The sequence below is a fragment of the Haliotis rubra genome, unplaced genomic scaffold (genome assembly GCF_003918875.1).
Source record: "Haliotis rubra isolate DU_JTF1 unplaced genomic scaffold, ASM391887v1 Scf2098, whole genome shotgun sequence".
Taxonomy (NCBI): Eukaryota; Metazoa; Mollusca; class Gastropoda; order Lepetellida; family Haliotidae; genus Haliotis; species Haliotis rubra.
Genome location: NW_025766112.1, coordinates 49,516 through 66,097, shown reverse-complemented (window position 1 = coordinate 66,097; position 16,582 = coordinate 49,516). Strand labels below are relative to the sequence as shown.

The 16,582-nt window shown below is 37.7% G+C and overlaps 2 pseudogenes; one reads left to right on the top strand and one right to left on the bottom strand.

Annotated features, from left to right (window-relative positions):
- Positions 1–4,574: 4,574 nt before the first annotated feature.
- Positions 4,575–6,524, top strand: LOC124276480 (annotated as a pseudogene).
- Positions 6,525–14,383: 7,859 nt separating this feature from the next.
- On the bottom strand, positions 14,384–15,988 carry LOC124276479 (annotated as a pseudogene).
- Positions 15,989–16,582: the final 594 nt, after the last annotated feature.

Below are 16,582 nucleotides of genomic sequence, written 5' to 3'. Positions count from 1 at the left end.
CCCGATCGCGTCGTACCAATAGACGTTAAAACATGGCATGTGCACTTGTTGGTCCTCGACATTAATGGGTACATCAAGGACAGTGAGCGAGCACTATAAAACCAGCTTAAGTCTGGGCTAGTACAAGCATCCACACATACACACGCATGCACGTCGCCACATAAACGAAATATTCGGAAGTACGACGTTATATCCCATGTCACCTCACCTGACATGCAAAGAGGTGTAAAACTAAGTTTTCTCATACAAAGGAAAGTGATATTTTCCTGCAATGACATATCATGCCACTTCAATGAATTCAGTTCTGTAATTTTATCGCTATGACAACGTGTGCAGTAGAATGAAGCCTAAAACAATCGTGTGACCTTACTGATAACTGATATGACGCCATATGAAGATACCAATATCACAATATTGAGTAAATGACGCTATTTTAATGATGAGAGGTTTCAGTAAAACCTCATATCTTTTATCTCTTGACATGTGAAAAACAGTTAATATTTTCCACATACACTTTTCCACGTTACCTCAGTGAGACATACATAATATTTGACCAGAAAGACGAAATATTCTGTGGATACTTTAGTGTTGCTTTTGATTCAACATATGTACTGTTTGATAATGTTACTTTGTAGTTATGTTGACTATACTAACCTATACTAACTATAATTTTCAGATTTCAAGCAATCAACTTGTTTAATACTAACTCTGTTTTGATTTGCTAATGTAGTCAAAGTTAAATTCACCCACATATGTTATATGCTATCCATACTTAAAAAGAGTTTATATTAAGTGGATTAACTCATTAAGCCCGAAAGCCCCATCACTACTCAACACCTGGAAGCCCTCGCGGATTGCCCACTCTTTGTGCCGAGACTAATTAGTGCTAGTCACACCTGATTTCCCTGGCAGGTTTTGGGGATCACTGGAAACTGTCTAGTCGTACAAACAAGTCCTGATTGTTTAATTGTGTCGTAAAGATATATGTTGAAAGAAATCAGGTGTGAATACATGTCGTGTATTGCAAGCTTTATGTAATTTTATTGCAAGTTTCTCTTGTAGACCTTTTGTCGGCTTGTACATTTATATTTTATCACAATATGCATACACATGTATTCTTTGTATGTAACAGATGAGACCCACGTTAACAAATTCTCTCTCTTATATCATTGTGTGAGGTTTAAATTTACAAATCATCTATGACAATGACATACTGTAAAGAAGAATTTACTTTCATACTTTATAATCTTCTACAAAATAGCGGTTTTGCCGATACATTTCTAGTGTTTACGAATTATTTTAATGAAAGTACTATAACGCTAGTCTGTGACTAGCACAAAGCACATTCATAGCATTGCACTTTATTTCATACAGATTTAATGCAGAAAACATACGTGACCATACAAACATACATATACAAAATGTATACATGTACTACATATTCCTTGCATAGACATAAAACAAAGAGTCACGAGATAGGGCGTCATCAAATTTCCTGAATAGAACGTTCGGTATCTCAACAAATCAATGTAGTGGCTGGTCATATGTTATCTGCAACCAATCGTATCATGAGATACCTGTCACAGAGGAAAGGACAGGTGATGGGGCGTGGGCGAAATTTCTGAAGAGCACGTTTGGTCACTCAGCAGCTTGGATAGAGATTGGTTATTGGCTATATCCTTGACCAGTCGATATGCTGGGTTTCGGCTTTATCAACTCAAGCTATCATGTAACAGTTTGTGTATTGTAAACATACACACTGGTAACGATGTATGAAATATACACATAAGGCAAATAGGAGTAGATAGTCACTTTGGCGAGTTTATTTGTCCTCATTTTAGCGTTTTTCGATAAGTAAAACAAAGCGATTGAAATCCAACCACTGAGTAAAGGTGGTATTTATTTTCATATACATTTTATGCACACAACTAGTACATAAAACATAATGGTTTGCTGTACATGTAAATATAATCTTCACCTTGATACGGATGACTATCCAAACCAGAGTACACGCATTACAGAATTCACGAGGTGACACTATACTGAATTATTATAGTGTATAAACTTTGCAGTTGACACCCCACCCCCAATATTTATGAAGGTGGGCGTGCCTATATCTTTACTGAATGCAAACGAGGTTCATAAGATTACAGATGTGCATGCATGTATAAACATCACACAGAGGGCGTGACTCCATAAAGCAATATGTCCAATGATATAACAGCGCATCTGTATATTTTACACTTGTCACGGGACAAACCTTTCAACAAGGACGTAACTACATATGCATTCTACCGGAGGCTGTTATTTCAAGGTCGAAAGAGGCGTTCAATTATCTCATTACTGTAATCTGCTTGAATGATTATACGCATGTGTATCGATACCGTAACTGATATACTATCCAGCTTTTATTGACGATGGATCAATAGACTGAGTTGATTGATACACGTGATAGTTGCACCGGATTTGATAATTACACAGATCAAATACAAACGTTATACAGAATGCTCATGTAAATTGCATAGAAAACTGACAATTCAAATCAACATGAAACTTTCAACAGCTTGAACAAAAATGCTTGAAATACCTTTGTATGGCTTACATGTAATAACTTATGATATTACTTCTGTCCATGTGTGACAATGTTTTGAATTACCAACTTACTGCAGCTGCCTTTGTAACAAACGTAGTAAAACATGTCATTGTTGAAATAACACTGACATGTATATATGTATTCGATGCAAAGGCGCGACGTATCACTTTATATTCGCTTAGGTAACATTATGAACTTTAGATTATGGAAAACAACTAGTTACCAATTCAGTAAACTTCAAATTAGTATGTTCAATTATGTTTAATCTATTCGAGCTTGGATGTATAATTACTTGTGTTTATACATTATGTTTCAGTATATGAGTAGTGAGTGAGTGAGTTAAGATTTAAAGTCACATCGGCAATATTTCAGCCATATCGTGACTAAAACTAGTTCTAAATTTGTAATACAGACATATAATATATAAAACCCTGTCAACGAAGGACAGTAAAAATACTACAGCTATCAATATAAAACTAGCGAACAAAGCTAAAACATTCTACAATACAATGTAAAAATCGGCTTAGATCGCCAACAACTTTCAGTATATGAAACATGACAACTTGATGCCTAAAAAGTAAATTCAAACGATTCTATTGTGTTTGAATTCTTTGTATAAATTTCGTATATTGTTTCCTATTTATTAGGTAGTTGAAGGAAATATAATTTTTAGTAACCTCTAAACCATTACATCTAATTCAATCAAGGTGCATACGAAGTATTTTAGTATCCATTCCCAAGGAAAAGTACCAGGCACTTACCTCTGTAAAACATCATAATCTCGCCGACATGCGTTCATTTGCTAAACGCTGTACAAGCCTATGATAATGATTAGCAATTGTTATCAAAACACTTTAAATACTTTTTCTGATTGATACTAAAGGTGGGATCTCTCGTAAGAAAAGCTAACATTTGCTCAGTACTGCTAAATTGGTTGAAATAATAGGTACAGTGCGATTTTTAAAAATTACAACACACATGTGCGTCACTCGCTGAATAATAGGTGCTTTCTGTTGACGACTGTATGTGGCTCTCGCTGTGAGAAACTGCTAATTACCTGCCCCATAAACACGTCACTCGCTGTGAGGAGCTGATTAATTTGCCCCATATATGCGTCTCTCGGCCTTAACGAGTTAATAGTCCTTTCCATTTTTATTTAGATGTTCATTTGCATGCTGTTTGCAACATTATACCCAGGTCTAGTTATTGGTAAGTTAAACATCTGAGCACACAACAGACTCTCAGTATTAAAAGAAAAATAATACAAAAAAATCGTCTATAAATATTCACTGATAAATCTTGGTGGCATTGTTATTTGTGGGTACAAAGGGAGATTGGAGAGTGGGGTCTTGATTTTAGTTACTGTAAATTTGACAGTAGTAGCCCTTTAAAGGGGTTAAAGTATTGTAAAATTATTGTCCTCGTGAGAGGGTACGTAAGTCAAGAAACTTTCAAAGTACATTTCAACTTACCAGATTCTTGAAACGTAGTGTTTTGTGATTTTAATTTATGGCTAGATTTGTTAACTCATTTGTAATAGATACATATTTTATGATTGGAAGTTTAAATTAATACCTAAGATTGTTAGTGGCTGTATCCTCATGGGGGTTGAAGTATTGTAAAATTATTGTCCTCCTGAGAGGGTGCGTAAGTCCTAAAATTTTCAAAGTCAATTTAAACTTGCCATGATTTTAAACGTAGCATTTTTGTCATCTTAATTTTGGCTACCATTTCTTACAATCGCCAGCGGCTGAAGGGATGATATAAATCCAGTTAGGTACCATGCAGGTAGCAAAAGTACTGTAAGTCCCCATGGTTCCTAGTATGGTGATATACCTTCAGTTGTTGGCAATCTTTAGCCTGTTTTTTTTATTACGTATTGTCCAAATAATACTATTATTAAATTGCCGGTGTGACAATTAAATGTTAACTCACTCACTAATGCAACAGAAATAAATTTGTGATAACATTCTCTGCTTAGCTCAGATATCAAGGATATGAAGAATGAATGGGCTGCTGGAGGACAGAAGAAGTATCAACTGATTGGTGACAATTGGGATAAAAACATTCTGCCATCCTACAGGACCTTCGACAGGAAAACTGTATCACTTCATGTGTTTAACATGTATGCCATTGTTGACAGAATCTGCCCACAGCCATCTACATCCTATGCAAAAGTTATAGATGTCCTTGATTTGGACTGTTTGACGTTTATACCATCAAAGGAAGTGCAGAGTTTGCTTCTTAGAGAGATGACATTCCTGTTTTCAACATCAGTCATTGCTTAATCACCCTGAGCTGAACAGCAGGTTTGGAAAAATCTTCCCTCAGCATCTACCACATGAGTACAGTCACCAAGCAGGAATCAAGACAAACCAGGTCAATACACATGTAACGCTATTTATATTTACCCAATAATATTTAGTGTGTGTTTAGTGACCTTTTGACAAAACAATTATCCATCTTGACTAAATTTATGAGCTGATTCGTTATTTAATTTACAGCTGAAATGTTTGATCACCCTGTATCATATTGTTATTGCCTGCTGGTGAAGTCAAAGGGGATCATGTCAAGGCAGTGATGTGATGTATTTGTTTTACAGTGAAAATGTAAAAATCGTATACTCCTGATTCCAATTCATTTGAATAATATCAATGTTTTTTCTGCCTTTCAGTATCCACTTGGGCTTTTACTGTAATGAAAACAAGACACAGGATGTCATAAAGCTCTTGACATCTCACCGAAAGAGTATGTGGTGGCGCGTGATCCTGTGCTTAAAGCTCAGACAAATCTGAAGTTAAGCAGCGTCGAAGAGTCCTTGGATGGGTGACATTCTCCGAGAGTTTCTAGGACTTGCGTCCTGGAGAAGCACATGTCATACATGTGGACCTTATCAAGTAAAATTGCCTCTGTTCACCCAGCAGGAAAATGGGTAGGCAATGTATAACCTTCTAGCGCCTAACAGGCAGCTTGGGTTCCGGGGTAATAATGGCCTTGATTGTTAGCGCTAGGCATACCTAGTGTGGACTTTGGCGCTATATCATGTTTATTTATTTATGTGCCATTCGCCGATGGAGAATAGTGGAATCAGTATTTCTGGGAGGCAAGTCAACAAGTATTGTTTTCAGGCATACCATTACTTTGGATAGGTATCTGTAAAGAAACATTTTCTCTCATTTTTACCTCATCATGAAAGGCCGAATGGACTTTACAGCATGGCATGGCAAGGCATCCGACGTCCATCTGTCCATCCGTAAACTTTTGCATTTTCATCTTCTTCTCCAGAACTAAAAGCTTATAATTTTAATAAAAGCTGAAATCTGAGTTTGCAGGTTCCTTGACCAATGGGGTTTTATAAATTGTAGATTTAGTGACCATATTTCTGTACATATATCTATTCATTTCAGGCGACAGACTTACTGATGAAAGGGTTCAGTGCGCTCAACAGTCTGTAGGAAATGGATTAACACCGAAAGACAGACTTGAAGGATTTTCACAGACTGATGAATTTACTCGAGGTAATAATATGATAGACTTTCATAATTCTAATTCTGAGGAGTTGAACCTTGATCAATGACTGAAAATTCTTTTGATACAACTTATAAGACAGGAACTAACTTCAGACTGCATTCAATTTTTACATGATAACTTACTGATATAATTTAGTTATGTTGTTTTATGCATGCTAAGAATATTATCAAATACTAAATGTTTCCTTCTTAAGGCAATACACAAGATGGGTTACAGCACAAAAAGTAGAAATGACAAGGGAACTGTGTATTTCTTCAGGAACCTGCTGAACATGATAAATGTAAAGGGAGATGTGAAAAATGCTTATCGGCACATTAAAATATTGCACTACATCATCGTGCAATATGCTTGCTGCTGTTCTTGCACCATTTGCATTTGGATGACCCTGACACCAAGATAAGGTTTCCTGACAACTTCACTGACCTGTCAGCAGGTAAAAGGGTACAGTGACTGAATGATATCTCAGAGGAAATCATTAAAGAGTGATTTTTTGAAGATTCAGAGGACATTTGTGAATCTCTGAGAAGGGTTCTTTCAAATCCTGAACATCAGGAAAATTACTGGGTGTCGTCCATGATGAAGGCCGTGTCATTTTTTGTGAAAAGACATATGCATATATTGGGTCACTTAAGGCACATGAAGCAAAGTTTCACAATGTGAACATTCAGAAAAAGAAACCAAAAAGTAAAACCAAGAAATCAGATCAGTTGAAAGACCATCTTTTCACGGGGCTTAAGCTGACAATGCTTCACAAGAACTTAGACCAAGCTGTTGACATGGCTGATGGTTGTCCATCTGTTCGCTCCGCAATGTACGAGCTTCCATTGTACAACAAGACAAACGAGGTGAAATATGTGATCGGTTCGGTACATTTAACTGCCCTTACTTCAGGCACTGTGCCAGCAGAACAAACAGAGCGCCTAGTCGCTAATCGATTTGTGAATTTGCAAGGGGAAAAAACAACAACATTGCTCTTGATGAGTACTTGGAAATGCGGAATCGTGACATCAAATTGCATGTTCCGGTCACAAGACCAAAGAGAGTATCATTCAGCATTCCAAGGAGTACCCACATCTTACCCAGTCTGTGTGGAATTTTCAAGACATTTGCAATCTGAAACAGAGGAAGGGATTTCATCACTTGCCAAACTATGGTGCCGATGTACACAAGGTACTGAGTGAACTTAGACAATTAGATGTGCTCACAACGAAACCCTGGGCGTTCACTCCACTGCAGGGATCTGTGTAGTGACAGGAATCCATTTGCCAACAGTGAATCAAATCTGTCTACCATGATACATCGTCACAAACCAACAGTCCCCTTTGCACGTCTCCGCAACAAGCATATTTGATTGTGAAACAAGCTGTGATATTAATTCACTTGGGATATGTGATGTGTGCTCACTTTTGACTTGTTATTCAAGTTCACTGATGTCCAAAGCATTACATTCAACATCATAATAGTGTTGAATTCTCTGATAAGTGAGTGAGTGAGTGAGTTAAAATTTAACGTCACATCGGCAATATTTCAGCCATATCGTGACGAGAACAATTAATTTTATGCATAATAAGCAATGGCAAACTATAAAAACTGTCGACGAAGGACAGTAAAATAAAAGATTATCACAGATTCGAATTTAAAACTAGCAATCAAATCTAAAACAGTCTAACTATAGGACAATACAAGGTTAAAACCGGCTATATATTGCCAACAACTGAAGGTAGATCACCATACTAGGGACCATGGGGACTTACAGTACATTTGCTTCCTGCATGGACCCTAGCTGGATTTACACCATCCCCTCAGCTATTAGCAATGTTAGATAATCTAGCCATAAATTAAACGAACATATATTCTACGATTAAAAGAGTAGTAGGTTTTAAATTTACTTTGAATGTTTTGGGACTTACGTACCCTCTCAGGGGGACAATAATTTTACGCTACTTCAACCCCTTTGAGGGCAGTGCCACTCACAATCTAAGTTACTAATCAAATCTACCAATAATTAAAATACATATATGTAAAGAACATATTAATCAAAATTCATTCATTAATTCAATTTCTTTTAAAAAGCCAATAATTAAATGAAAATTAACAGTGTTAAAAAGATCCTTAACTGTTTTCACATTGAAGTATTTACCGCTTATGATGGAGAATTCAACACAGTCAAGCGGGACATGTTTGACCGTGGTTCTCTCATCACAAAGGGATACAAAACGGAGGATCCTCACCTTTCAATAGGTATGCATGAGTGTATCTAGTGTGGCCAATACGACATCGTCGCATGATGACCTCTTCAAATCTGGACTGACAACCCAAGTAGGTATAACCGATATAGGGTTTTATTTCATGTAATTTATTGATACCTACTTGGGTGTCCCACTTCTTTTGCATCAGATCACGGATATAAGATCTTATAGCAGCTTTGTAATCAGAGTATGGGAGCAAAAGTGGTGTCACAGATTTGTTGAGTGCTGCCTTAGCAGCAATATCAGCCATTGTGTTCCCAGAAATGCCAACGTGGCTGGGTAACCAACAAAAGACGATGTCGCATTGGCCAGTAGCAAGTTCATTGTACAATTCAATAATTTCTAATAAAAGTGGATGTCTGCAAGAAAGATTTTTAATAGCCTGAAGACACGAAAGAGAATCTGAAAAGATGATATATTGTCTATACTTACGGTGTTTATTAATATATTTAAGAGCTGTTAGTATTGCGTTTGCTTCTGCTGTGAAAATTGAACTGTCATTGGGTAGTTTGGAAGATATTGTTTTGGACCCAATGACAGTGGCACAAGCAACCGCGCCACCATCCTTGGATCCATCTGTATATAAGGATTTATAGGTATTATATTTATTTCTTAATTGATTAAATTCTTGTTTATACTGTAAATCATTAGTTTCGGATTTTTAAATGTGGTTAATGTTAAGTCAACGTCTGGCCTCACCAATTGCCAAGGAGAAGAAGAAAGAAGACGAGAAGGAGATATAGTGTCCAGCTCAGTGCCAGCAGCAGAAAGGAATGGTTTAATTCTGTTCCCAAGAGGCGGAACAAGAGAAGGCTTTTGTTATACAAATCCCCATAAAGAGGATTGAAGACACAGCTAAATGCAGGATTAGATTCGTTTGAATATAGTTTGGTAATATATTGTAAAGATAATTTAATATGGCGTTGGGAAAGGGAAGGCTCATCTGCCTCAACATAGAGACTATCAACTGGAGAGGTTATAAATGATCCAAGATAGAGTCTTAGACCTTGGTGGTGAACAGAATCAAGTAGTTTAAGGTTGCTTTTGCAGGCTCCGCCATATAGGATCGAACCATAATCAAGTTTAGATCGTACCAATGATCAGTATAAGTGAAGGAGCGTAGTTTGATCCCTCCCACTTTGAATTGGAGACAACCTTTAACAAATCGAGTGCCTTCAGGCATTTAGCTTTAAAGGGATTTAATATGTGGCAAGAATGTTAAATGGGAATCGGAAATTAGACCCAAGAATTTGGCCTCCTTAACAACTTTGATGGGAGTGCCATTTAAAGATAGTTCTGGATCTTTATGCGGTTTATATTTTCTACAAAAGTGTAGACAATTAGTTTTGGATTTGGAAAATTTAAAACCGTTTTCAAGACACCATTTATTTATTTTATTTAAACACAACTGCAATTGCCGTTCAATAGTATGCATATTTTTACCACGACAAGAAATATTAAAATCATCCACAAAAAGTGATCCATCGATTGAATCGTTTAAAACCTTGGATAAACTGTTAATCTTGATACTAAATAAAGTGACAGACAAAATACTGCCTTGAGGGACACCCTGATCTTGACTGTAATGATCAGACAGGGTTGAACCCACTCGGACTTGAAATTGTCTGTCTTTCAAAAACCGTGATATAAAAAGAGGCAAACGGCCTCTCAAACCAAAATCATGTAAATCCTTCAAAATGCCATGCTTCCAGGTCGTATCATAAGCTTTCTCAAGATCAAAGAAAATTGATACAGCATGTTGTTTACTTACTATAGCATTCTTAACAAAGGATTCCAAGCGTACCAAATGATCAATGGTACTACGATTTTTCCTGAAACCACATTGAATATTGGTTATAAGGTTATTGGTTTCAAGATACCAAGTTAATCTATTATTCACCATACGTTCCATGGTTTTACAAACACAGCTAGTTAGAGAGATCGGTCTGTAATTAGACGGATCTGTATGATCCTTGCCAGGTTTTGGTATTGGGACTACACAATGGCATTACGCCATGAAGGAGGAAATTCTCAGACGTCCATATTGTATCAAATATATCTAAAAGTGTCATCAGACATGGTTCAGTAAGTGTTTCAGTAGCTGGTAATGTATATTGTCATCACCCGCGGCAGTGTCATGAGCTTGCTCAAGAGCAGTATGTAGCTCATCTAATGAAAACACTTCATTATAATCTTCACCGTTATTTGATTCGAAAGTAAGTTTGTCTTTTCCTGTTGTTTCTGATATGTCTGAAACTCAGGGACATAATTGCCGATGAGGAATTTTTGGCAAGGGTTTCGCCAATTTTATTTGCAATGTCAAATTTATCAGTTATCAAGTTATCACCATCTTTAAGATGGTGTACAGCTGATTTTGAACCTTTGCCTTTTATTCGCTGAACCATGTTCCAAACCTTAGACATTGGCGTGCACGAATTAATAATGGAGACATAATTTCTCCAAGATCGTCGTTTGTTTTGTTTAAAAGGTACGACGCGCCTTTGCATTGAGTATTTTAAATTTATTTAAGTTATGGACAGTTGGATGATGGCGGAAATAACGCTTTGCCTTTTCCTCGCTTTTCTGGCTTGTCTGCAATCTGTATTAAACCATGGTTTTCGTACATGTGGAGTCGAGAGGACTTTGGTATACACTCATCAGCTATTTCATTTTAAACATCAGAAAAAGTCTGAATGGGATCAGTTATATCACTGAAACAATCAGGTCGCAGTTTCAATTTACAGTTAGATTGAAACAAAGACCAGTTAGCCTTCGAAAAGTTCCTTCTTGTGTACGAAGGAGAATCAGATGGAGTTATTTCTGAAAGAATAGTTGGGAAGTGGTCACTTCCACAAAGGTCATTATGAACAGACCAATCAAATTCATTCAGGAGGTGTGAATCTGCAAGAGATAAATCCAAAGAAGAAGAAGTGCCAGTTGCAGGATGCAGATGCAGTGCTTGAATCATCATTAAATATGCACAGGTCATTATAGGAAATGAAGTCATCAATTATTTTACCTTTAGTATTAGTGGTAGTACTGCCCCAGAGTGGGTTGTGACCGTTTAGGTCACTCATGATAACACATGGCTTTGGGAGTTGGTCATAGAGTGATTGAAGATCAGTCAGCTGAAGTGTCGATGAAGGTGGGATATACAGAGAGCACAATGTAAATGCTATACCCAGAGTAAGTCGCACTGCAACAGCTTGGAGATTAGTGTTAAGAGTAACAGGGCTGTGAATTACATTCTGTCGAATAAGGATAGTAGAACCTCCAGTGGCTCTATCACCTGGAGGGGAAAAATAATTATAGGCTTCAAACTGACGTAAGTTAAAGTTATCCGTCTGTTTCAGATATGTATCTTGCAGACAGAACGCTGATAGCGTTAAATCCTGGGGTAATAGCTGCATTTCATTAAAATTTGTCCGGAGTCCTCTACAGTTCCACTGCACGATATTGGTAGATAGACCTATTTTTTAGGCGGATTAATTGGGGATCTACCCGCAGCGTTTTCGAGGGCGACAAGCTATGTGCCCTGGAATGGACGTTTTCGGACACGTCCATGTCCTCAAGTGATCCGTATTTATTACATAACTTGATTTTATCATCTGACCCCTTGGGGGCTCTGCCACTTTGTTTCTTTGAATCTGGCTTCGGTTTGCCTTTGTTTTTAACGATTGGTTGAACCTTTGACGGTGACTGAGACCGTTGAGTTGACGGAGAAGAGGCGCCACGGTCACGAGATGGGTCTGATTGAACTTGGGGCGTACCAGGAAGTGGTTCTGCAGTTTGTGTAGATATTGCAGGTGACAGAATCTGAGGAGTAGTAGACATAGCAGGTGACAAAATCTTAGGAGAATCGGTTGTGAGCCAGGTTAAATTCGTCTGACAGCTCACAGACGATTTGGTTAGTGGAGGTTGAATCAGACGATGTTTTGGCTATGGATGCATAGGATTCCTTAATTTCAGATCGTAAGACAAGCTTTTGGCATCAGTAAAACTAATGTTTTGGGTGAACCTGATCTTATTGATCTCCCTCTGCTGTTTCCAGATCGGACAATCTTTTGAGAATGATGAGTGATTGCCTGCACAGTTGGTACATTTCTTAAAGTCACTGTCACAATCTTCTGTTGTATGTGTCTTCTCACCACAGTGAGCACACACAACAAACAATGTGCAAAGTACTAACCCCATGACCAAACTTCTGGCATTTAAAAACACCGTAAAGGATTAGGTATGTAGGTGTCGACATTAATGTGACAATATCCTGCCTTTACTGATCTGGGGAGCATTTGGAGAGGAAAACGAAAACAGGTACGTATTAGTCTGAATGGTTTCCTGGTTTTACGTGTTGTAAAACGCTTAACGTATGTGACCCCTTGATCTTTCATTTCGGAAACAATATCAAGTTCAGACATGTCAGCAAACAATCGATCTCTATCTCTGATGATTCCTTTGCTGGTGTTCAGTGTTCTATGAGGAGAGACTGACACTGGAATGCCGACGAATGTTTCAGTTGACATCGGGTTATTAGCCTGCGATCTTTTGCTGCACTCAACAAGTAATGCACCTGAACGTAAACGTTTGATATTTTTAACGTCACCGGCAATGCCTTGTATGCCTTTCTGTATTGCAAAGGGTTCAATTTTAATCTTGTGCTATCTTGAGTCTCAATCACGAGAAAACGTGGCCAGTAATCAATGGATGTGGACAGTCGTTGTTCGTTATCATCTGGATCAGTGTCAAGTGGACGTTTTGTTTTTTTAAGGGGGGTTTCGTATGCCATGGTTAGTTTTTAATGGTTCATCATCCGAGCTCCCCACCCACCACGGAGTATCACAAGGACAATGCTAAACACAAGTGGGTCTCCAACTTGTAGCACCAAGGATACTCGGATGATATACTCAAGCAGAAAAACTAAAAGATTAATTTTTCCACCAGATTGGCCCATGAGCCACCGCCTTCTGGGTATAGTACTCTAGGCAAATTACAAAAGTGAAATATTTTCAAATTCAAAACATAAACATGAAGCCAAGTCATTTCAGAAAACATTTTCCAAAGTGTCTAAAACGTTTGTATCAAAATATACATACACAGGGCTTGGCATGACCAGCCGATTGGTTGAACCGGGCCCATTCAACCTCCCGTCTAGGTGAAGTAAGGGCCGAAGTGGTGTGTTGGGCAAAGGAACACTGTTCCTGGCTCCAGTGCCCTCAACCACCAGAATCCCGTCCTCCACCGACACAGGGGCGCAACCCACGGCAAACGGGTTGGTGGACCAAATATCCCCCCGGGTCCACTACGGGGGGTTGAAGGGCGCTTAGCGTTACCCAGCACCCACCACGAGGAGGTGGCCCTTCATGGGTGCCTTCTCTGATAAGCCTTTTCGTGCCAGAATAGTTTAAGGCAATATTAACTGCATGTCCAAATGTTTATTGCAATAGAAAGTTTAAAAGCTTGATTGTAATTTCCAACAGGTGTGTATGTATCTTTAGAGTAACTGTTAATCACAATCACCATCTCAATATTCTCAAATTTAAACCAGTAACTCTTCAGTTTAGATTTAGTTATTATTTCTAAAAATATGATATAGAATAAAGAGAGGTAAATAATGTGGATGGTAATATTTTAATATCCTTGATCATACATCCTGACATTTACATTGACAATAATCCTGCGTAAATGTACAAACATACCTGTAGATTGCAAGACTAAATGTTTTAATAAAAGTATTTATTTCTCAAACACCGCTGAATCTTTTTCCTCATTTAATACAGTATACCCTAGCTATAATGCCACCATTTTGCCAGGAAAAGGCAAGTCTTTCTTGTTTATTCTTTATTTCTCTGTTACATAGCACATGTACACTTGCACATAAATGCAAAATACATTTTAATATGGGCAGAAAATCTGTTCTGGAATAAACATGGCATTATATCCAGGTTGCACTGTCTATTAAATATACTTATTTCATTTGCATTACTTTTCCAACACATTTAGACACAAATCATTAAATGAAATCAACACAAGATTGCTGTTGTGATATCATAAATTCCAGACAGGTACTCAATGTAAATGACTGCGGTGTATGTGAATGAAACATGTCCACTTGCTTCACAAGATCTGGCTGCTCTTCAGTAATGTAGGTATACATTCTTGTTTCATCCCCGATAGTCTGACAGTACATAACAGTTCTAGGAAAATGATTCTTTAAATCTCTTAAACCGTCCACAAGTCAAGACATGGCAATTTCAACAGTGTTGGGCACTTTAGCTACAACAAGTTTAATGTTGGTCTTGTTTGGAGACATGTTTATGACATATGTATTTTCTTTTAAGGACAGCACTTTCAGTACACGTATTCTATTTTTGTTGTACATGTGGCACTTAGTGCTAGTATGCATGCATCAGGAAACAATGATCGCAGTTCCCCAAAGTGAGCAAACCATTTCCCGAAAGCTTCTTTTCGGTACCATCACTCCCATGTCCCCTGAAACAAGTTATGAAACCTAACAGTTACTTGAACAAATATTCAATTAATTGTTCAAATGTCAGGCTGGTCTAAAACTGCCAAAACATTAACAAATGTGTCCAAACTTCATAAAAATGTACCTGACTTTTTGTGATAAAATGGTTCTATCAAGTATGAAGAAACTTAAAGCTGTATAGATGATATTGTTGACATTTTAGTTTTTTGATGAGACATACCATGTTGCAATTGTGTGGAACTCGTCGATGACAATCACATCAACTTTGAGCTTTGTAGTGCTGTTCTCCAAAGTGGGTCACCAACAAGTGTCTCTGGAGAGGCATAGATAATATCTACTGATCCCTCTTGAATAAGTTTGTCACTTGACTCACTGAAACCTACAAAGATGAACAAGCTGAATTATAAGAATTATGATATTATTTGGACTTTCTCGCGTGAGATTATTTCACAGTTGGTTAAAATGGTTATTACAAACACTGAACCCATGTATACAAACATTCAGAAATGGAGGTTAGAGTATTGGTACTAAATTATACTGTCTAAAATTGTGCATTCAAGATGACTGTTGTAGAATTAATAATGATAGAAGTTGTGCGGTGTCAAAAATGTAATCAAAATTATTATAATTGGCAGCAAAGGTAAGCTTTACATAAGAAGTTCGTACCAAATATTTTACCGACGTCTCATGTACATGAATTTAATTAAGATATGTAGTTAATAACAGAAACATTAGTGTAATTTTCAAAATATAATAGGCCTATAATAAGTACATTTAAAACAAATTCATTACATATTAGGCTCTTAAGATTAACACAAATTTTCATACCTCTGTACACTGCAGCAATGCCCGGAATGGAGGAGAGTTTATCTACTTGATCGTGCATTAGTGACACGAGCGGACAGCAAACGATCATCCTGCCGGTATGTGTAGAATCAACACGCGACGAACGGGAATGTAAGTTTGAAAAGCAAGTGACTTGCCAAATCCAGTTGGTAGTGTGGCAACACAGTCGCTATCCGCCAGCAAACACTATAAAATTTCTTTCTGTTGCTTTTTCATCTCTTTTACACCGAAATGCGGAAGAACTTTTCCGAGCGCACTGTCGATTTCATCTTGTGTCGCCATTTTGTAAGTCCCGCCGAACCAAAATAGTAGCCGTTGTCTGATTGCCGTTCGGCCGTCTCGCGTTTGATTGGGCGATCATAGGTCGCTCAAAGGTCACCTGACGCGACCTTCCATAAGGTTTTGTTAGACCTCAGTACAGTAGTGTAACGAATAATACGGAGGCTAAGTTTACTAAGACTGATCTTAGGTCGACTTGTGGCCTTAACAACTGCCAAGGCGGAGAAGACGGGAGGGAGATATATTTACCAGCTCAATGCTGGCAGCAGAAATGAATGGTTTAATTCAGAGCCCAAGAGGCGGTACAAGAGAATATTTTGTGTTGTCTAAATCCTCAAAGAGGGGATTGAAGACACAGTTATATGCAGGGTTAGATTCGTTAGAGTATAGTTTTGTAATATATTGTAAAGATAATTTTATATGGCGTTGTTTAAGAGATAGCTCATCTGCCTCAACGTAGAGACTGTCAACAGGAGAAGTTCTAAAGGATCCAAGATAAAATCTTAGACCTTGGTGGTTGATTGAATCTAATAGTTTTAGATTGCTTTTGCACGCTCCACCATATATGATGGAGCCATAATCAAGTTTGGAACAGAC